Source organism: Parasteatoda tepidariorum, chromosome 1 (genome assembly GCF_043381705.1).
Source record: "Parasteatoda tepidariorum isolate YZ-2023 chromosome 1, CAS_Ptep_4.0, whole genome shotgun sequence".
Taxonomy (NCBI): domain Eukaryota; kingdom Metazoa; phylum Arthropoda; class Arachnida; order Araneae; family Theridiidae; genus Parasteatoda; species Parasteatoda tepidariorum.
In genome coordinates this window covers 3,957,773-3,981,455 of record NC_092204.1, presented here as the reverse complement: position 1 = coordinate 3,981,455, position 23,683 = coordinate 3,957,773, and the positions used below count along the sequence as shown (strand labels likewise).

The following is a 23,683-nucleotide window of genomic DNA, read 5'->3' as shown; positions in this document are numbered from 1 at the left end:
ATTTAAAATCAGGTATTTATTTTTTTTCTAGTTGAGGATAGTCTACTTTACTCGTCTGTCAATTAATACTAATAATACATTGGATTTTTTGTTAGTTAAAAATAGTTAAGTAAAAAATGTTACAATTGACCCCACTCTCCCCTACTTATTGTAATAGGGCAATTACACACCTTTGGCCGAAAATGGGTTAAAATCAAGCAAACCACTTTTTCAGTGTAGTGAAAAAAATAGAAATGTTCATTTTAAAAGGTATCAAATGCTCTAAACAAAACTTTTAATTTTACAAATTACAATTTTGCACTAAAAATATCTAGATTCCTCTCTTTTTTAAAAAAAAAAAAAAAATTAAAATAACTATTTCTTCGTTTAATTTCACCTAACAATGACCCCTCCATCTTTCTCAGCCTTTTTCTTACATCCTAAGAGACAACATTTTTTTTTTTAAGAAATAAAAAAGCGAGAAACAAATTAAAACAAATCTTTGTATTTTCTCATGTCCCCCCATTTCCGTTTTTCTCTCAATTACTTATCTCTGGAATTAAAAAGACACTTCTCTCGACTAAGAAAAAGGGTAAAAAATGCAAAAATAAACGATACTTTCATGCATAAAAAAAAAAATACATTATACCAGGAAATGAAAATAGAAGGGGGGTACCTCCAAATAGCTAAGAATCTAGCGAAGTGTAACAGATAGGAAATAATTCTTTTTTCTTCTCTTACCTTGAGGATGATGGGGAAGTTTTTTTTCTTTTTTTAAATCGTTCCATTTTTATTCCGTGTGTTTAACTAGGATTTCTCCGACTTACGCTTTTCTTTCAAATGCACAGATTTGTAGAAATATCGTCTGAGAAGAACAATGGTCTACAGTTTTAACTGCATGATGGTCAACGGCTAATAATGGTCTGCAATTTGAACTACATAATGGTCAACGACTAATAAAGGTCTACAGTTTTATCTACTCAATGGTCTGCAGTTTTAACTACATAATGGTCAACAGTATTAACTACAGAATGTTCAACGACTAATAATGCTCAACGACTAATAATGGTATACAGTTTGAACTACACAATGGTCTACCATTAATAATGGTCTACAGTATTAACTACCCCCCTCCCCCTCGTCAGGGGGCATCCGGAGAATACTGTAGACTCCAAGTGCACGCACGTGAGCTCTCAGTAAAAAAAGGAGAATTCAAAAAGGTAGGCTTGGTGGCGATCCATGGTAACACCAGAAGGTCTCAAAGAATTTAGTGAATTCTTAAAATGAACAATAGTAGTTACTCAGAAAATAGAATTTAGGAGTTTGAGTGTTCAAACATAATAGACGAGGTATCAAAAAAAAGTATTAACAAAAGTATTAAAATAGTAAGTACTTACTGGTCAACGACTAATAATGGTCTACAGCTATAACTACACAATGTTCTACAGTTTTAAATACAAAGTGGTCTACAGTTTTAACTACAAAGTGGTCTACAGTTTTAACTACAAAGTGGTCTACAGTTTTAACTACAAAGTGGTCTACAGTTTTAACTACAAAGTGGTNCTAATAATGATCCACAGTTTTATCTATATAATGTTCAGCAACTAGTAATGGTCTGCAATTTCAACTATATAATGGTCAACGGCTAATAATGATCCACAGTTTTATCTATATAATGTTGAGCAACTAATAATGGTCTGCAATTTCAACTATATAATGGTCAACGACTAATAATGGTCTGCAGTTTTATCTCCACAATGGTCTGCAGTTTTAACTACATAATGGTCAACAGTATTAACTACAGAATGTTCAACGACTAATAATGCTCGACGACTAATAATGGTCTACAGTTTGAACTACCCAATGGTCTACAGTTTTTACTACACAATGGTCTACCACTAATAATGGTCTTCAGTATTAACTACCCCTCCGTCAGGGGGCATCCGGAGAATACTGTAGACTCTAAGTGCGCGCAACTGAGCTCTCAGTAAAAAAAAAGGAGAATTCAAAAAGGTGGGCTTGGTGGAAATCCATGGCAACACCAGAAGGCCTCAAAGAATTTAGTGAATTCGTAAAATGAACAATAGTAGTTACTCAGTAAATAGAATTTAGGAGTTAGAGTGTTCAAACATAATAGGCGAGATATCAAAAAAAGTATTAACAAAAGTATTAAAGTAGTAAGTACATAATGGTCAACGACTAATAATGGTATACGACTAATAATGGTCTGCAGTTTGAACTACGCAATGATAAACGACTAATAATGGTCTACAGCTCTAACTACATAATGATCTGCAATTTTAACTACATAATGTTTCACGATTCATAATTATCTCGATTTTAACTACATAATGCTCTACGATTCATAATGGTCTGTATTTTAGCAATATACGTGGTACAAAGAGGCAGCTTGGAAGTAATGAAGATGAACAAAAATTAAAAATAAGTCAAATAATTATTGAGGAAAGAAAGTATAAAAATGCGACTTTTTTAATTTTCATTATACAGAAAATACTTGAAGAGACTTATAAACTTTCTAATTTAAAAAGTATGTCATAAAAAAATATCGTAAAAAATTATATTTTGCACGAAATTGTCTTTGGATAAAAAAAAAATGTTCAATTAGTATGTGCAAAAATTAGTTTGATTTTCTAAAAACAGATCTATAGATATGGTGAAATGCGCGAAAAGTAAAATTAGCGTTAACATATTTAACTATGTTAACGCTAATTTTACTTTTCGCGCCTTAATAAAGGAGAACGCATTTGCATTTTCAACCCTTCTAAACTATGGAGGCTACGTTTTTCAGTTTGTGGCTATTCCCCCCTCCCCCTTATATTTTGAAGGTCAATTTTGAATAAGCTGAGTCTAAAAAAATAGGTAAGCTTAAAGAAAAGTTTAGAACAAAGAAATGTTGAGTGCATGTGTACTTAAAAGGTTCATTTACATCGCACTAGAGCTGCCCAATGGGCTATGGGCGACGGTCTGGGAAACATCCCTGAAGATGATCCGAAAACATGCCATCACAATTTCGATCCTCTGCAAAGGGGATGGCACCCCCTCTTCGGTAGCCCGGCGACCTGCGAGTGAAGTCAAGCACTTTACTGTAGAACAATTTAACGAGGACCTGTACCGCCCACCCTCGGTCTCTAAACAGGCTGATTAAAGTGGTCACCTTACCCGCAGCCAGTGATGCTTGACTTCGGTGTTCTACTCGGAACTGTGTCTTTACTATCAGTCCACTGCGGGACTTGTTTGCTTAAAATCATTCTAACGAAATAACGGCATTTCGAACAACTGAAAAGACAATGTTTAACAAGGAGGAAAGATATTCCCCCCCCCCCATTTTTCACAAAATTAGATCTTGTACTCACTTAAAGGATTGCTAAGATTTGTCAATCACGTGTAATAACAATTAATATGCACACCGAAGATGGGTTCAAGCGCACGCAAGATGAGTCAAGTTTTGAAAGGAGTGAGAAAATATTAATTAAAAAGGAATTCTGAGGAAAAAATGGCAAACAGATCTCCAATTTTTATTTATTTATTTTTTTCAACATCAAAAATTGTAATGTATTGTTTTGAATATTTTGAGGGTAATGTAAATAAATGCTTGTGATATTCGCGGAAATTTTATATTTTTACGATGTCAATCATATCCTAAAAATTCTGAAAACCTTGAAATTTGTTTTTCTGGCAATGAACTTTCATGGACCTAAAGAGTTTTTCTCTTCCACTTTGGTCTGCATTTATATTGAGTCTGCACATATATAATTTAGTCTGCCTTTATATTGCATTTATATTATCTAAATTTTTTTTGTGTTTTTAGTTAACAAATATAGCATTTTATTATTGACAACAAATATCGAGAGCGATAATTAAGTATTTTTATCGTTACATCGACTGAACGATAAAAATGATCATTACAACAATCAATAAATGTGTTGTAACTACTTTTAAAAAAATTCATTTGGGTAGTAGTTATTGAGTATTAATAATGCAAGTTAATTAATGAGGGAAAACACTCGAAATATATTAATAAATATCGATAATTCATGATGTATATATTCATGATAGTATCAATACTTTTTGACGATACATTTTCCCAATTTCAATAAACATCCATATTACGTATAGCGATATATAGCAGCATTTTTTTAATACCCATGAGTGAACGGCGGACCCAGTTTTTGAGTTTACGGCAACTAATGTTCAACTACGTAGCTTTGTCATTTTGAACCCAATACGAAAGACAAGGGAACTCCTGGATCGAGCATTGGGAGTCGGATCATGGTGGAAGGCTTGCTGTCAGGCTAATCGTGGGAGGTTTTCGTGGTTTTCCTCTCCATGTTACGCAAATGCGGGTAAATTCGATCAAACAGGTTGTTCGGCTGTTCAACGAACGTTACAAAATACAAAACGATATAAATTCGTCTGTTTTTAAGATTTCTAATAATTATCCGTGTTTTTCTGTAATTTAAAAGACTTTTTTAACATCGTTCAAATCGTGACAAATGGGCAGTTGTAAATGATTGATGTAAAACCACGCATCGCATAATTTTTTTTTTGTGAAAAAATTCACAGAAATTCTGAAAGTTATTAATTTTTTTTCTAATCTAATAAAATGACATTTCCATCTTCTTTTGAAAAGGTATTTAGCTGTTAAATTACAAAACAAAACAATGAAGAGGACGAAAATTGAAAATCTAAGAGATCTTTCAAAGCAATAAAGCGATACTCCACATTTTTCCAGAAAGTTCTATCTTTAAGTCGAACTCGTGAGGCTAGGAGTTATCGACAATGTCAACCTTCACCTATGAGAAAGTACCCCTATATAGAATCGAGTTAACATATCTTATATACCAGGGAATTGAAATCTTATTTTTTTTTTTAGTTTTTACNTATTATCTAAATTTTTTTTGTGTTTTTAGTTAACAAATATAGCATTTTATTATTGACAACAAATATCGAGAGCGATAATTAAGTATTTTTATCGTTACATCGACTGAACGATAAAAATGATCATTACAACAATCAATAAATGCGTTGTAACTACTTTAAAAAAATTCATTTGGGTAGAAGTTATTGAGTATTAATAATGCAAGTTAATTAATGAGGGAAAACACTCGAAATATATTAATAAATATCGATAATTCATGATGTATATATTCATGATAGCATCAATACTTTTTGACGATACATTTTCCCAATTTCAATAAACATCCATATTACATATAGCGATATATAGCAACATTTTTTTAATACCCATGAGTGAACGGCGGACCCAGTTTTTGAGTTTACGGCAACTAATGTTCAACTACGTAGCTTTGCCATTTCGAATCCAATACGGAAGACAAGGGAACTCCTGGATCGAGCATTGGGAGACGGATCATGGGTTGAAGGCTTGCTGTCAGGCTTACCGTGGGAGGTTTTCGTGGTTTTCCTCTCCATGTTACGCAAATGCGGGTAAATTCGATCAAACAGTCTTCCACGAAGGGAAATTTCTCCCAATACTTGATCCAAGAGTTTTCTTGTTTTCTGGATTGGGTTTAAAATTACCAGACTACGGAGTTGAAGTTTGGTAGTCGTAAACCCAAAAAATTCGGTCGTCTGTTCAACGAACCTTACGAAATACAAAACAATATACATTTGTCTGTTTTTAAGATTTCTGATAATTATCCGTGTTTTTGTGTAATTTAAAAGACTTTTTTAACATCGTTCAAATCGTGACAAATGGGCAGTTGTAAATGAGTGATGTAAAACCACGCATCGCATATTTTTTTTGTGAAAAAATTCACAGAAATTCTAAAAGTTATTCATTTTTTTTTTTCTAATCTAATAAAATGACATTTCCATTTTCTTTTGAAAAGGTATTTAGCTGTCAAATTACAAAACAAAACAATGAAGAGAACGAAAATTGAAAATCTAAGATCTTTTAAAGCAGTAAAGCGATACTCCATATTTTTCCAGAAAGTTCTATCTTTAGGTCGAACTCGTGAGGCTAGGAGTTATCGACAACGTCAACCTTCACCTATGAAAAAGTACCCCTATATAGAGTTATATCTTATATACCAGGGAATTGAAATTGTATTTTTGTAGTGGTAGACGCTTACAGTACTACCCCTCCAGAAATTTATCTGTCATATAATTTGATGAGTGGGATACCACTAATTGATTCATTGCTGTTATGTGAGAAGACTGGAGAACTGTATTAAGATCACCGTACTTTTGAGTACTGATCGTGAGATCTGTATTAAGTTCACATTTGTGGTTGCTCCTGTGTTGCCTTCAGCAGTAGAGTGTGTACGTTTTGTGTGATAGAGACTGAGTAGCAACAGCGCGAGGAGGTGGACAGTACAGAGTGAACTGTTCAATGTGGACCATCTATCTAAGTAGGCGTGTTCAAATCGAAGTGGGAGCTTCTGTCAAGGTAGGCGTGTTCACAACACGTCCGAAGGTCACCCATGTGGGACTAGTAGTTATCGACAATGTCAACCATCATCTATGAAAAGGTACTTCACCATAGAATCGAGTTAACATGTCTTATATACTACTGAATTAGAATTATATTCTTGTAGTGGTAGATACACTACAAACTCATTCTCGTATTGTTTACAGAAAGATACCTTACACATTCCAGGAATTTTCTATACAGTTTATTCTACCTCATGTCATTTAAATTCGATACATTGGAGTGTGAACTTGTGTCATTTCGTGTTTTTCATCAAGACTACTCACACAAAAAGCTTTTTCCTAAACACCTTGAAAATGTGGCTTATGATATTTCCCTATACCCCATTTTAAAAAAATTTCTCACCCCAAAGAAGGATGATAGAACAGTTTTAGTCGGTAAATGCACTCCGACATACAGTTAAGCATAAATAACTATTTTTTTAACTACTGCTTAGCCACAAATAATCGTAATAATAATAAAGAGCCGCTGTAGTTGTCAACCAATTATTTCGAAATATCTTAACAATTTCCAAACATGATTTTTATGTACCTAATCTAATCTTCAATTACCGGTATTTTACGCCACTCTCTCCTCTAGAAAGAAAATTAAAAATTAGGGGTCGTCCACAAATGTAATCATAATTGTGGGGGGCGGCAGGGATGGTGCTTGAAAGTATTTTTGAGTGCTTAAAAAGTACTTAAAAAGGTGCTTATCTTTTGTTGAAAGATTTGGTTACGCACCCTGTAAATGTCATTAAAACATAGATTGCAGATGAAATTTTAAGTATGATTCTTTATGTAGGGCTGCAAGTATATGTTTATGTGATGTAGAGCATAGATTCTCAACCTTTTTAACGTTGCCGCCCCCTTAAGTAGCAAAAAACATTTCAACGCCCCCCTTTGTTGTAGAGCATGGGGACGGAGGGACGTTTGCTGAGTTATAAGAGACAAAATTTTTAAGCAATATTTTTACGCTTTAAATTTGTTTGGTTTTTTAAAAAAGTATAAATTAACTCGATAATTTTCTGACGGCAGGTAATCACAGTCTATTTGTTATGATCAAAATAAATACGTTTAATGAAAAAAAATACAACAGTGAAACCTATACTTAAAAATAATAATTTATTCTAAATAATTAAAAAAACACCCAAAATAATTTTTTACACTAAAAAGTAATATCAACGAAACATTCAAATAACTATGTTAGTGGGATGATTGTACTTAATGGTTCAGACAGTAATTCCTTAACGGTCGGTTTAATACTTTTAGTGAGATGAAGACGCAAATACCCTCATTGCACAATTTCGAGTCGATTTCTCCTTTTTGTGACAAGATCCGTAACAGCACTGAATCCCCGTTCGACAAATTAGGAGGCAGGGAAGACAATTAAAAAAAATTTAACGATTGTCTGCAGTCCAGGATAGAGACGACTGATGTTACCTTTTAGCAAAAATTCTGTGAGACGATCACCATTTTAAAGTTTCATTAGTTAAAAATTCGACCAATTCCTCGTAAATCTGAACCTCTGCTGTTTCAATATTTACAAAAGGGTTCAAAATCCATTGGGGGACTTCTAGGGAACAAAACGTCTTTAAAAGGATCAGAAAAGTCCATGTGCCAAGAGTCAAGGTGTTGATAATATTCTCATGCTTCATCAGAGAGAATTTCGCCTGCTTGGCTGAGCTCTTTCCATCAAAAATTCTGCTGCTGCAAATTGAGCTTTTTTAGAAGGGCTGAAATAACTGATTTTGTAGGGATCAAATTGAGTTCGTCGCCTTGAAATTTTAAATTAACCGTCATTAAATTTTACAGATAAATCAGCCAAAGTCTTTCATAAATTCTAGCAATCTGTCTCTCAGAGCTACATTTCTGTTTTCGAGGAACTCAAGCACAGAGTCGAAAAGATTCTAATACCTATTGAGACAGAAGCTTTTGGAAAGCCAGTGAATCTCGGTGTATAGTAGCAAGAGTCTGAATAATCAATCGTAGGCAGCATTACTGTGAATTTTGTTCACAGCAGATATGGCATATTGCAATGATTGATGCAAACGGTCACTGGGATTTTTTCCTACTAAATGCTGTCTGTCAATCACGCAGTGAACAGTTAAAATATCTGGTACCACCCTTTCCAAAAGGGCGATAAACCCACGATGTCGACCCACCATTGCAGGAGCCTATGAGTGGCAATGGGCATGATGTTCGCAAGAGGAATGTTTACCTTTTTAAAATAATCTTCGACAGTATTAAAAATAGATTTATCTTTGATATCTATATAATCAAGCTTCTTGCAAAAAGCATATCTTGAATAATGTTTCTTGCCTTTACAAACCGGACCTATGCCTACAGTAAAGCCTACATTACCTGGCAAGGTTGATTCATCAACTTGAAGGGAAAATTCGATGGATATCAAAAATTAGCATAAAGAAATTTGAACGTCTTCGGCCATCTCATTATTTCGTCACCGTACTGAGCACTTGCCACCCAAATAAGTAATCCAGGTTCAAATCCCTCCTGGAAGATTCGGATACAGCTCACGCCGACTACAGTGTTCTGGTATAAAATATCTTCAATGGTAGACGGATCATAGGTTGAAATCTCCTTGCCGTAGGGCTAACCGTGGGAGGAGGTTTCCACGGTTTGCAAATACGGGTGAGTTCTATCGAAAAGTATTCCATTTAGGCCTAATTTGACTTAATACCTTAACCAGTAGTTTCCTTGCCTTCTGGGTTGGGATCAAAATGAGAAATTGTCCGAGAAATTTTTTTTTTAATAGTTTTTCTTTGCTGGACCAACATAATCTATATGTTAACCGTCAATAATTCCATTATGAACCATTATATTTTTGATGGTAGCCAACATAAGTAACCATCACCCCAATGTAGGAATTCGGACTGATTTATGATGGTCCAACTTTAAAAAAACAAACAAATTGTTTTGATGATATATTCCTGAGAACCAACAAGAATACCGATTAAACCATCATGGAAATGTATAGTTGGAACCATCATGGATTGTTGGTTCATGAGAGTCAAACCTTTCTTGATGGTTAACCATCATAGTATTAAAGTAGCATTTTCCATCAGGGAATGATGGACGTTCGCTGGCATATCAGAAACCACGAACGCAAAATGGAAAATGATGGATGAGGGTGACCATCAAATGATGTTGGACCATCATGAATCGCGCTGAAGCCAACATAAGCCATCAAAATGATTTGATGGGACCACCAAGAATTTTGACTGGTGGGGGGGGGTATGAAATAATTGGAAGAGGTCTATAAATATATTAAATAAATAGTGATGCAAAATTTATAAACGCTCCCTTATGTATCAATCTACAAAAGACTATTTTTTTACTTAACTGTAACCATTTCTTTTCTTTTTTAAATCAAGCCAATGACTTGCTTCACTACCTCTCACATTATTCGAACGTTTTGTTCGAATTGTTAATGAGAAATCAATAACTGCCGAATATGTGTGCGATTATGTTATTTGTTTCACATAACGGAAATTGCCGTAAGGTATCAATACATTTGTTGCAGTATCGATACCTCCGGGATATGATTTTGAAAAACCGCTCCTCATACTTTTATTCATTTTTTTTTCTTCTCTATTTCCTATAAAAGAACGAAAATTGATCCACGCTGCGAATTTATTTGATAAACTTTTATTTGCCCATGATGCTTGGCAGTCAGGAAGGAAAAAAAAAAGGGCATTTTGGAATTTGGGAAGAATAAAATTGTGAGTTCTATTTAGACGTGAAATATATATCGCCTTTTATATATTTTTTGTTTAATTGATGTTGTTTACATTTACGCATTGAGTGCTTTTTTCCTCTTGAATTATAGTTTTAAGTTTTGTGGGGTGAGTAGTTAACCTTCATCTCTGAAAAGGTACCCCAACATACAGTCGAGTTAACGTGACTTATATTCTAGTGAATTGGAATTGTACTTTTGTAGTGTACACTACAGTACTCCCCCACCAGAATTACAGTTGTCAGCGAATTCGATGAACTATACCACTAGTTGATTCATTGCTGTCTTGTGTGAAGCCGGGGAAGCTGTATTAAGATCACCGTACTTTTAAATGCTGGTCGTGAGAGCTGTATTAAGTTCACGGTCGTCGTGGTCGCTCATGTATTGCCATTAGCAGTAGAGTGTATGCAGGCCGACGTTGTGTGTGATAGAGACTGAGTAGCAACAACGCGAGGAGGCTAATAATGTAGCAATCACAAGCAGCAAGTCAATTGTTCAATGTGGACCATCTATCGAAGCAGTCGCGTTCAGATCAAAGTGAGCGTTAATGTCAAGAGAGGTTTTTCAGATCACGTCCGGATCACCAATGTGGGGAGATTAGTTATCGACTATGCCAATCTTCATCTATGAAAAAGTACCACAACATAGAATCGAGTTAACATGTCTTATTTACTAGTGAATTGGAATTTTTCTTTTGTATACACTGCAGTTTTATATCAAAATTAACATTACATACCCATCGATTCTGAAAGAAATTTTCTATTCTTTACGTCAAAATTGTAGTATTATACATTGTTCACAGCTTAATATGAATATCACAAATTTCCATTGAATAACATCGGAATTTAAACTATAGTTGTAATATCAAAGTTTAAAATTTACGTCAAAATTTACATTGTATGTTGAGTTAAAATTACGAAATATACTTTGTAACTTTTTTATTGAAATATTACCATTATTTATATTAAACTTTTCATCGTATGGTGGTTGAAATTTATGAAAACGTTCATCTAGTAATCAGTTCGTAATAACTAAATAGATATTTATTTTTTACATCAAAATGTTTAATTTAACAAAATTTACCTTATCTGAGCTTGAAATTTATATTGCCTGGGGGGCATGTAAAAATTACGAAATAAATTTTGTACCATTTTTATTGAAACATCACTTATTTATAATACAATTTACATTGTATGTTGGTCTAAATTTATCAAACTTTCATCAAATCGAGTTTTTAATCATACCTAAATTGATATTTGCTTTTTACATCAACATTTAAAATTTAACAAAATTCACCCTATCTGAGCTTGAAATTTATATTGCCAGGGCCATGACGTTCGGAAGAGCCCTTTAAATTTTGGCGGAAATTTCCAGGGAAAGAAAAAAAAGGCACAGTTTTTTTTTTTAAATTATTCTCTGAGCATAATAAAATAATTATTATGAAACACTCCGTTATGAGCCTCGATGGCTCATGGGGTAGAGCGTTCGCCTTCCCATGAGGTTAACCGGGTTCAAATCCCAGCGATGGCTGGTCGACGCGAATCCGCATCCGGCTTGCATCGACCACACTGCTCACGTGAAATATCCTCAGTGGTAGACGGATCAGGGATTACAGTCCCTTTGCCGTCAGGCTAACCGTGGAAGGTCCTCGTGGTCTTCCTCTCCATACCATGCAAATGCGGGTGAGTTGCATCAAAAAATCCTCCTCGAAGGCAAATTTCTCCCAATACTTGATCCAGGAGTTCCCTCATCTTCTGTATTGGGTTTAAAATGACAAGACTACGGAGTTTAACATTAGCAGTCGTAAGCCCAAAAAATTGGGTCGGCTGTTCAACGACTATTATAGAAAATAAACTTAAAATTAGTTATGTATGAGAAAGAAAATCGGCCATGGGAAGTAGCTTCCGCGGTATAGCGTCCTTTTTAAGAATCTTCGCCCTTTTCCACAGAGTCTCGACATCACACTTATTTTATTCTAATCCCCATTTTAACCCCGTCCACGTACTTGACCAATACTCTTTTCTAAGAAAAGAACATTCGTCAGACTTATCTGGACATTCCTTTTTACCTTTCTGAGATAGTATCGTTTGACACTCCCCCTCCGAGACCGGCAGGGAAACAAACAATAAGAGGGAGTGTGTAAGAATGAATTGAATTTTAACATTACACGCATTGAGTTGATTTTTATCCTGCAATCAGAGTCGATCGATAGTCGATGTGAATATCGATTGACATCATTTAATCGAAATATTATCTTTCAAGAAAGCGTATTTAATATGGATATTTTATAAAATTAAATATCATTTGGATGGAAATGACTAAATTAGTTTTTAGCTTTAAGGGTCAAATAGACAAAGACACTGTATCATCATTACTGCTAAGATAGTGGATGTGAATATCGATTGACATCATTTAATCGAAATGTTATCTTTCAAGAAAGCGTATTTAACATGGATATGTTACAAAATTGAATATTATTTGGATTGAAACGACTATAAGAATATGCAATCAAAACAATTTGGGTTTTTAAAAATACCCAAACTGTTTTGATTGCATATTCTTATTGTCATTTCAATCCAAATAATATTCAGTTTTGTAAAATTATTATCAATTTTACAAATTATTATAACATAATAAATTATTATTACAGTATATCAATTTTATAAGTTATTATAACATAAATTAGTCCGAATTTCTACATTGGAATGATGGTTGTTCATGATTGTTTCAACATTTGATTTCTAAGATGCTGTGATGGAAATTCGTGATGGTCCATAACTGTACAACAATGCATTTCCCTGATGGTTTAATACTAATTCTTGTTGGTTCAGCAGGAATATACCATCAAAATAATTTTTTCTTTATCTTGGCTTATCATAAACAGTCCGAATTTCTACATTGGAATGATGGTTGTTCATGATTGTTTCAACATTTGATTTCTAAGATGCTGTGATGGAAATTCGTGATGGTCCATAACTGTACAACAATGCATTTCCCTGATGGTTTAATACTAGTTCTTGTTGGTTCAGCAGGAATATACCATCAAAAGAATTTTTTCTTTATCTTGGCTTATCATAAACAGTCCGAATTTCTACATTGGGATGATGGTGGTTCACTATTGTTCAGAAATTTGATTTCTAAGAAACTAGGTTGGACATTTCTGATGATTCAACATAAACAAACCATCAAAACAAGTTGCTATTCTTATGTTGGACCATCATACATCAGTCCATATTCCTATATTAAGATCATGGTTACTAATGTTGATTACCATAAAAAAATATAATGGTTCATTATGGAATTCTTGATGGTTACCATCAAGATTATGTTGATCCATCAATGGAAAACCATCAAACTTTTTGACTTTGGGGGGAGGGGAATTTAAAAATTATGACCATTTCAAAAGATAACGAAACTTCATGAAATAAATTTATTCCATTTTAATATCAATTCAAATTTTAATAAATACGAACGTGCAAGAAATCAAAAAATGTGATAACCTGCGCTACTATCTCCCTCGTGCTGTAAGTTTGACTCAATATTTTGGTGCAGAAGCTTAAGAACCGAAACTGTAATACGGTAGAACATCTCGGGAGTGACCACTCTCAGTTTCACGGAAAAGTGATCGTTGATGGAGGCCATTGACTTCAAAATTGTTATCGAAGGTACATTACTTTTTGCAAATGATTTAAATTTCAGTCAAGTGTCATTTTCTTGGTGCGGAAATGCAACTTCTGTTTTCTTCATCAACGGATCGATGAATAAAATTTAGCAAAATGTTCTGAACTAATATAGTTAGTTATACGTAAAAACAAATTTACCATTTACGAATCATAAAGCTATTTTAAGTAAATTAAAAAGTGTGTTTTTTTGTTTCACACTATAAATACCATAACAGGTCTAATGACAGTTTAATAACTTCTGCATTGAAAATGCGCTTATCATATCGTTTTTTTTCACATTTGACTTCATGGCTTTTTCTAACAATTATGTACTGTTAATATTCTATTATTAATATTCTACCACAACCGGCCATTTGACTGAGAGAACAATTTATTGCTTTATAAAGTTATCGGATCAGAAATTACAATATAATGAGTGTTCAACGTATTGCATTCGATTAAATGCACATTTTTGCAAAGACTGTTGCGTAGTTTGCTCAATCAGACTAACTGTGAATTCAAATTTGAAACACATACCTAAAATTTTAGATTAACATTTTTGTGTCCGAAAAAGTGATTAAAAGTTTTGGTAAGTAGCAAGATTCTTATCAACGTAAGACATGCCAAATAGGATATTGTAACGGCAATAAAACCATCAAAATTTGTTTTAAATGTGAAAAACATGTTTGCGGAAAACGTACAATGTAAACACCCTGTATATGTAAAAAATGCGTTGAACAATGAATAAAAAATTTGTATTCTTTGTGTACATAAAAATTGGCAATATACAATTTGGTTTAATAAAGTTTTTTAGTTTATTTCCTAACATCCCTATTTCAAACATTCAAACAAGAAACATACAGTCCGATCATTTGACCATATAGTAGAAATAGGTATATTTTAAGTGTTGGTATGTTTAGTGTTAAGTTTGCATTTAGTTTTATATTATAAAAAAGACTTAGATTTAAAAGGTGAGAATAGGTTTGCTTATTTGAGATGCTTGTTTTTTTTTTCCAAAATAACTTTTGACTCCAAAATTAAATCCTCACCTTTAGTGCGCTCTGACAGCAACATGAAGTTGTATCGTCAGAAAAAGCTCTCTAAATAGGATCCTCACACAAATATTTTGAATACATTTTAATCTACTTAATTTGTTATGCTAAATTTTTGATTTTGATGATTGTTCGTGTCCTTATTTGACCTTTTCCGCATTTGGAGCAGATGTTTTCCCCGTCGCTGGGAGAGGTTTTAATGATCTCTCCTAAAGGTTTTTTTCAACAGAAAGTCTATGGAAAAAATACCGTTCCTCCTTAGAGTGGTCGTAAATAGAGGTCGTCGCTATACCAAAGTCAAAATTTTTGACGGTTTTCCATTGATGGTCCAACATAATCTTGATGGCAACCGTCCACAATTCCATCACGAACCATTATATTTTTTAATGGTAACCAACATAAGTAACCATCACCCCAATGTAGGAATTCGGACTGATGTATGATAGTCCTACATAAGAATAGCAACTTGTTTTAATGGTTTGTTCACGTTGAACCATAACGAATTTCGATCATAGTACCATAGAAATCAAATGTTGGAACGATCATGACCAACCACCATCCCATTGTAGGAATTTGGACTGATTTAGGATGGTCCAACATAAAAAAACCCAAATTGTTCTGATGGTATATTCCTGAAAACCAACAAGAATTCCCATGCAACCATCATGGAAATGTATAGTGGGAACCACCATGAACCATCACGGATTGTTGGTCCATGAGAATCAAACTTCTCTTGATGGTAGACCATCATAGTAATGAAGTAGCATTTTCCATCATGGAACGATGGAAGTTTGTTGGCATATCAAAAACCATGAACTCGTAATGGAAAATATTTGTTGATGGCGACCATCAAGTGATATTGAATCATCATGAATCGCACTGAAACCAACATAAGTCCTCAAAATCAGACCTCAAGGCAGACTTTTTTTAGTGGCCATGTGGGAGTGGTCATATGGGAGTGATACCGTATGGGGGTGGTCATATGGGAGTGGTCAATGTTTCTAAGCAGTAATCGGAAGTAGTGCACTGCAAGTAGTGAAACTATAGTACGTCAGTACCGTCTTTAGGTATGGGGTAGTCTTTCCTGGAGGTTTTACTGCATATATGTTTACTTTATTCACANTTGTTCTGATGGTATATTCCTGAAAACCAACAAGAATTCCCATGCAACCATCATGGAAATGTATAGTGGGAACCATCATGAACCATCACGGATTGTTGGTCCATGAGAATCAAACTTCTCTTGATGGTTGACCATCATAGTAATGAAATAGCATTTTCCATCATGGAAAGATGGAAGTTTGTTGGCATATCAAAATCCATGAACTCGTAATGGAAAATGTTGGTTGACGGCGACCATCAAATGATATTGAATCATCATGAATCGCACTGAAACCAACATAAGCCCACAAAATCGGACCTCAAGACAGACTTTTTTTAGTGGCCATGTGAGAGTGGTCATATGGGATTGATACCGTATGGGGGTGGTCATATGGGAGTGATACCGTATGGGGGTGGTCAATGTTTCTAAGCAGTAATCGGAAGTAGGGCACTGCAAGTAGTGAAACTATAGTACGTCAGTACCGTCTTTAGGTATGGGGTGATCTTTCCTGGAGGTTTTACTGCATATATGTTTACTTTATTCACATTGTTTTGCTTTAATCATACGTAGCACAAAGTGAAACCCTTCCACCTTTGGATAATGTAGAACAATTTCTTCTTTCTATGAAGCTAGAGATTCATTTATATTTGCTTGAGATTCATTTTAGGGAGTCATTGTGTTCCGCAAAAACCTTTTAATGTAAACTTAAAACGGTTTTTTTGCAGTTTACGTGTAAACCTTCTAACCTTTAAACGAGATCTGCTCTATTCTACGCACATTATCCTCATCCAAAACCTTGCAAAACAACCTTCTGTATAAAAACCTTAAATCGCTGTTGATTTAGGGTTTTCAAGCGGGAAAAAATCCTTTCATAAAACTAGTCTCAAGGTGAAAATGATCTTAACTCTAGGTCATTATAAGGTTTCTTGTCGCATCATCTTGTATGCTCAGCTAAAATCCACCTTGTCATGAAATTTGAATGGACAATGCCATTGGATCCCATCGCTAGTGTAACGTCAGCTGAAACGTCATGGTGGACCCAAGTGACCCTTTTACCTAAATGACAATATTTTTTTAAAAAAAGCTTTAAAAACTAATTTTTAATCCTTTTAAGATGAAAGGTGTTGAAAGTGCAATATTTTTGCTTTATTTAAAAAAAAGGTTTTTAGTATAAACATTTTTGTGACACTAAAAAGAAAATTCCGAGACAAGGTTGCCGTGAGGTTACATGCTTTCTGGGATATCTTTTCCCTGAAGAAATAACCCCATATTGAGACTACACCGCTTTTGCACAGACTTTCCAAATCTCGGTGCTTTCGATAAACATTCGAATCCAAATCTTTTCTTCGAATCTCTCTTCGTCACAAAAACAAACAGTATCGAAATCTATTTAGCGCTGCAGCAGGCAACTATTTCTTCCTACCTCCACCCCCCAAAGCTATTTTATTTCCTCTTCTTTTTCTTTCTTCTTCTGATCTATTCGTGAAAGAGACGAGCATCTTCTTTTTTTTCCCTTCAGAAACTCTTTAAACAACAAAATACCAAACATCGAATTGGCAGAGGGGGAACATCTTGAGGGGGCAGGCGTGGGTCTGTACTGGTTTACTTCGTACTATTTTGCCGAAATACCTTTTCCTTCTAATATAGCACAATATTTTTTTTTGTATTTGATTCGTAAAGTATTGGATTCAGTTACAAAACGATACATTATTGTGTTATTGGGTTGAAGAATATATTTTTATAAAAGCATCCCATAAATAACTCTTTATTACTAACATTATATTTATGTATACAGGGTGTTCCAGGATTATTGGGACAAGCTTTAAGGGGACATCACGAGGGTTTATAGTTGTTGCTTAGCAACGCAGTGTCGGGAACGTCGTGAGAAAGTAGTACGGCAGGTACCAGAAATAGAAGATTAGGATCATTTGAAATAAAGTTACAATACCAAATTACAGTACAGAACCCGTTATCCGGAAATCAGAAAACCGGAAAACCAAAAAACCGAAACAAAATTCCATAAATTTTCCCGCCATATTTTTAAAAAATAATTTTTTTTCCTCATAAGATTTTAGGATTCCCCTTTCTTTTTTGAAAAATGTTTACCTTACCATCATTTTGGAAATAATCATTAGTGTATTACTTCATCGTTTTTTCTTCTTCTTAAGATTATTTCCAAAGAAAATTTTTTTTAGTTGGGTTTAACAGTAAAAAAACTGCTTTTTGTAGCGATTCAGAAAACCGGAAAAATCAGTTATCCAGAATAGCGATGATCCCGATCGTTCCGGATAATCGGTTCCCTACTGTATTAGACGCACATACAAGATTCTATGTAAAATATTAATCAGGTGATACTATAACAGCTTTGTTGTTTTTACGAGACTGTTTGCACTTGTTTACGTTCGTGTATTAATGGGTTAACATTGTAATGCAATACGTTTAAAATAAATACCAGGAGGTAGTACATAGAAAATCTACTGAATAAAAATGCTCATTACACGCATGTTTACATGTAAAAGTATTGCCTATAAACTCGTGCAAAACATGTCATTATTAAGACACTACAGCGCGTCTAATCATTTTGTCTTAATATTATAATATACTAATACCCGATATAATAATTATTCTATATTTATATAATATATCGCCTAATGTATCCAACCGTCTAATTTATATTATATATCGTCTAATTTTTGCTTATTCATATGATATATCGTCTGATGTATCCAATCGTCTAATTTATATTATATATCGTCTAATTTTTGCCCAATTGATAGACGAACATAAACAAGTGCAAACAGTCCCGTAAAAACAATGCAGCTGTATAGAGTATCACCTGAATGTACAACAATGTATAGCTGTATAGATATCACATAATGAACATAGAATCTTAGAGTGCGTCTGATAATGTGGCCAAGGGAGTTGTATTTATGGGTTAACGATATCACATGTGCTGTGGTAGATAGGTGAAAACGTTACAAAATATATTCTGCCATTGATGCATTCGTTACATCGTCGAATTCCAAATTGTTCTGATGGTATATTCCTGAGAACCAACAGGAATTCCCANATATATACAAGTTCATATATAAGTTCAAAATGTTGAATAAAACAAAGAAAAATTATAGACATATGAAAGAAAGGGGGGGGGAATATTAAGTAAAAATAACAAAAAACCGTTTAAAAAAAAAATTTTTTTTTTAAAAACCAGGAAAAAAAAAGATAATCTTTTCATCAGCCCACACGATTGTATCCGCAAAACAGAGTGCTTTCTGATATTGTACCAATAAAGCCAAAGCAAATTATATTAGTATTAGTACAATAGTGTGAGGAGCACTCAAAAAAATTTTATAAAAATTACAACAAATAAAATAGAACACAAAAAGTAAAAATAACATGTAAAAACTGAAAATAAAATAAAAAACAGTATTAAAAAGGTATTATATACATATGCATATATATATATAATGAAGTTAAATATTTTTTTGACAAGATTAAATTTCAAACTTTGTGAAAGATGGAGACTATCCAAAATGATCCGTTTTATTCATTTTAAACAATGTTTAATCCACCCAAAACAAGAGGCCTCTCTAATAGATTTGTCCTCCCCTCAATTTGTATTTCATCATCCATATTCTCATTACATTATCGCATCTTCCCTCTTGTTTCAACAAGGAAAAATCTTCAACGGGGGAAAGAAAAAATTCTCTTTTTTTTTATATATATACCTACCCTTCTTTTTATTCTTTTATGAGGGAATTTTTCCACCGCGAAAATATTTAATCGCTTTTCATTCTTCCGCCTCCTCCCCCAATATCATAACCTTTTTTCCCCCCTTATTGAAGAGGGGGAAAAAAGGAGGGAGAGTTCAGAAAATTATTAAGTTTAGCATCAAGGTAAATATATTTCCACCCCACTTCGGTAGATTATGACTTTTTCCCTTCTCTTGGGGAAAAAGAAAGCAGTTTTATGAAGATATTCCCTCCCGACTTCGTCATTTCTTTTCTTTTGCTATACAATGCGCGAAAGTATCGTCGAATTTTTTTTTCAAATGTTCTATTTTAAAAGGGGTAGGGTTGCGTGGAATAAAGGCTAAGAAAAAGAATGAATTGAATGAAAATGAAACGGCAAATGAATGAAAAGTCAGGGTGGTAATGTTCCCCCCACGGGGTCCCAGTAGCCGTAGTTTAATAAGTTTTCGTCATACATCGGGAGGGAATATTTTTCGAATGATATTGTCTATTTTATGAATTGTTTACAAATAGGTCTGAGGATATTAAAAGTTAAGAGAACCTATTCGAAAAAAGGGGATGACCTAACTTGAGTTTTAAAGTTCGAAATAAATTTTTTTCAGCGGCTTTACTAGGTTGAGATTTAAACGGAACTCAATTATCCGAAGTAATACGGAAAAACTCTTGGAACTTCGGATAATCGAATTATTCCAGAGCACTGGTCCCATGTCCAAGAGTTCGTGTGTTCGATACTCACCGGCCGGATACTCCCCGTGTAGTAAACTGTGACGGATGCACGTTAAATCTGTCGAGTCGCAAAGTCCTCCATGTTCCCATAACAAATCAATACCTCTGGGGGTACTAATCCAGGAGTTTCCTTGTCTTCTGGATTGGTTCAAACTGACAAGGCTACGGAGTTGAACATTTGTAGTCGTAAACCCAAAATTGGATCTGCTGTTCAACGAAGGTTATAAAATAAAATTATAGAGGAAACATCGTTTTCTAATATATTTATTTTCCTAAGAGAGACTACTAAATCTTTTATAATAATGCTATGTAACATTTTTGATTTTAATATGATCATTTCATCTACGTATTTTCGTCAAATAGATATAGAGATACTTAATTTTAAAATTCACATTTTATGTTGGCAACGATCCTTTATGAAATAAACTATTGGAATACAGTAGCACCAAATTCTGATCAGTTGCAGTATCTCATTGATTTTCGATGGTGATTTCGTTGGATCAACTCATTCTTCTGGTTGTTTTGTAAATCCCTTTTACATTTTGTACTAAAGTATATGTTTTCTTGCCCACAAATTACAATAAACTTGCTTTTAACAGAAACGGAATTCAAAACCAAACTACTCATTAAGCAATGAAAATTATTTACATATCTCTAGCGAATGTAAAACGACCCATTACTGTAACGTTTATTTATTACTCACATATTATAAATATCTTATAATTCAGTACAAAGAATAATTTTTATACGGAGGCTTTAAGCACAGCCGAGCACTCAGAAAATATTCACCTCTAATTTATGGTCAGTGTGCGGTAAAAAGTGAATCCGTCGCGTCTGTAAAATGTATGCCATTAAATCTAACATGACTATAAAAATACGGGTCAACCCGTAAATGTTTTCACGAAAAAAAGATATGGCCATTGGCAGTAAATTAATGTTACGTTCGTAAGTTGTGACATTAACGTTGCATGAAAAAATTTATTAAAAGTAGAAAATGAGAAAGAAAGTCTTGAATGCCATTAAAAAACTAGAAAAACTTCAATTTTATAATAACTCAATATATTTATTTAAAAAAAAGTTAAATTTGAAATATAGTTTGTTTTTTTACTCTAGCCAAGGAAGTGAAATGAAGTTAAAAGCACTCTAAGAAAATGTGTTACACTTTTTGGAAAATCTCACAAAAATCTTTTTTTGTTTTTGTTTTTTGGTTCATGTTATTAGTAACACTTTTTAAAACTTTGAACTTCAAGATAAGAGAAGTTTTCATAATGTTCGATATCTAAATATTATGATCAAGAACACCATTAGAAAAATAAATTGAATCTCAACCTTTTAAGATTTTAACCTACATTAAATCCTAAAATTAGAACACATATTTCATACTGTTTAGCATATTCTAAAAAAATGAATAATTTCTACATATTTTTAAGGAAAAACGTCATCTACAAATAATCTACATACAAACCATCTACGGACTCAGCCGAAATGTTATTTCTATGCATTTAACTTACTATAACTATTTGGCTGTCTAACTTATAAAGCAACTCGTTGAACTTTCTGTTCATGGTTAACAAATAACTCAGAGTGCTTTTCATTTTGACATTTAAAAGCAGTGTTTAGATAGCATTAAAAATTCAAAAGGAAAGAAGTAAGTTTTGAGAAAAGTAAAACAGCACTTCACTTCAAACGGGAAGAAATTAGTTCTAAATTCTTCAAAAGGATTTTATTCTGAAGCTTATAAAAATTTGTGGAAGGATAATTTAGAATTTTATTTACAAAAAAGGAATTTCATACCGTTCTTAAAACGTGCATACGTCTTTGAAAATATCCGCATATTTTTCTTACTGCATTACTTCTATATCCTCAACGACAGTTAAAAACCCAAATAATTTAAATTCTTTTCTGACAGTTTTCTTTGATTCATTGTTGGCATAATTGCTTGAATTTCGTGCTCTAATTGTTTAAAATGCATTGCGGATGACTTATACAAATTCAGAAATAATGAAAATATTATTTTGATTGTACAATATTGTTGGTTAAAATATTAAAAATTTCCACCAAATCCTAATACTTCTTATTAATATTATCTGGGCGTATTTTATAGAAATCAAAAAAATGGAAAACTGTTAAAAAAATTTAAACCATTTTTAATTCTTTGTTCGAAGTCGAGCACTTTGTCATGAAGTCGAGCACTTTACGGTTACAGTTTAACGAGGACCGATACCGCGCACCCCCGGTTTAATTCGCAGGCTGATCAAAGTGGTCTTTCTCCCGCTTACTGACCGCTGCCAATGAAACTTGACTTCGATGTTCTACTCAAAACTGTGTCTCTACGATCAATCCATTGTGCGGTACTCTTAGAAAAAGAAAAGCCGTGCCTCCAAATAAACCCCACTAGAGTAAATGTAGGGCAACTTATATTTTATTGACTGCATTTAACTATATTTTAAAAAAAATCCTGCTTAGATAATTACTATGCACTTTTCATTACTGATTAATTATTTATTATTATGATTAAATTACTGATTTATTAAGCAATAGTGTAATTTAATACATTCTGTTACGGTTAATGCTAATTCTTAAAGCATATGTCGTATTACAAACATGAATTATACATTAAAAGTGATTTTTAAAGGAATTGAAAGTGTTTTAGCTTCTTGTTACCCATTAGCAAAGGAAATGCATTAAGTGGGTGAGTTTATTTTTGAGAAAGGGGACTAGAAAGATCCCATAAAATACTTCTTGAGTTGTGAATGAAAGATAATTTCACCATTTGAACTATATTTTTTGTTTTTATTGTTTTAATGAAGAATCAGAAATTCTAACCTATAGTTCAAACTGGATCGTTTTCAATACTAGTTCAGGTGAATATCACAAAGGGAAATATATAGTCGGAAAATGGGTAAAAAACTTAGACAACAACCATTTTGCCAATTTGTAACATATGCTCGCCTTTCGACGATCACTATTTTTTTCTTCTCTTTTTTTCAGTTTCTGATATTGTTCTTAATATTTCTTTAAAATTTGATGAATTAAATATTAATAAATTATGAATTATATTATATTAAACTATGAATTATTGTTACTTTCAGATGATGTATCATTGAAGTCTGAAACTGAAATAGTAAGTTTTTTTCAGATTTTTTCATAAATTAGTTGATGCAACTACTAGAAAAGTGTGTATCTGTAAACGTTTTAAAACA

General features: G+C 33.3%; 1 protein-coding gene across 1 annotated transcript in view; it reads left to right on the top strand.

Annotated features, from left to right (window-relative positions):
- The window catches only part of LOC107455053 (chaoptin), a gene marked incomplete at its 3' end in the record, with an annotated part of 272,614 nt that overhangs the window by 171,081 nt on the left and 77,850 nt on the right, over positions 1-23,683 (top strand). Inside the window, 1 exon segment of the mRNA XM_071186716.1 lies at positions 23,573-23,604.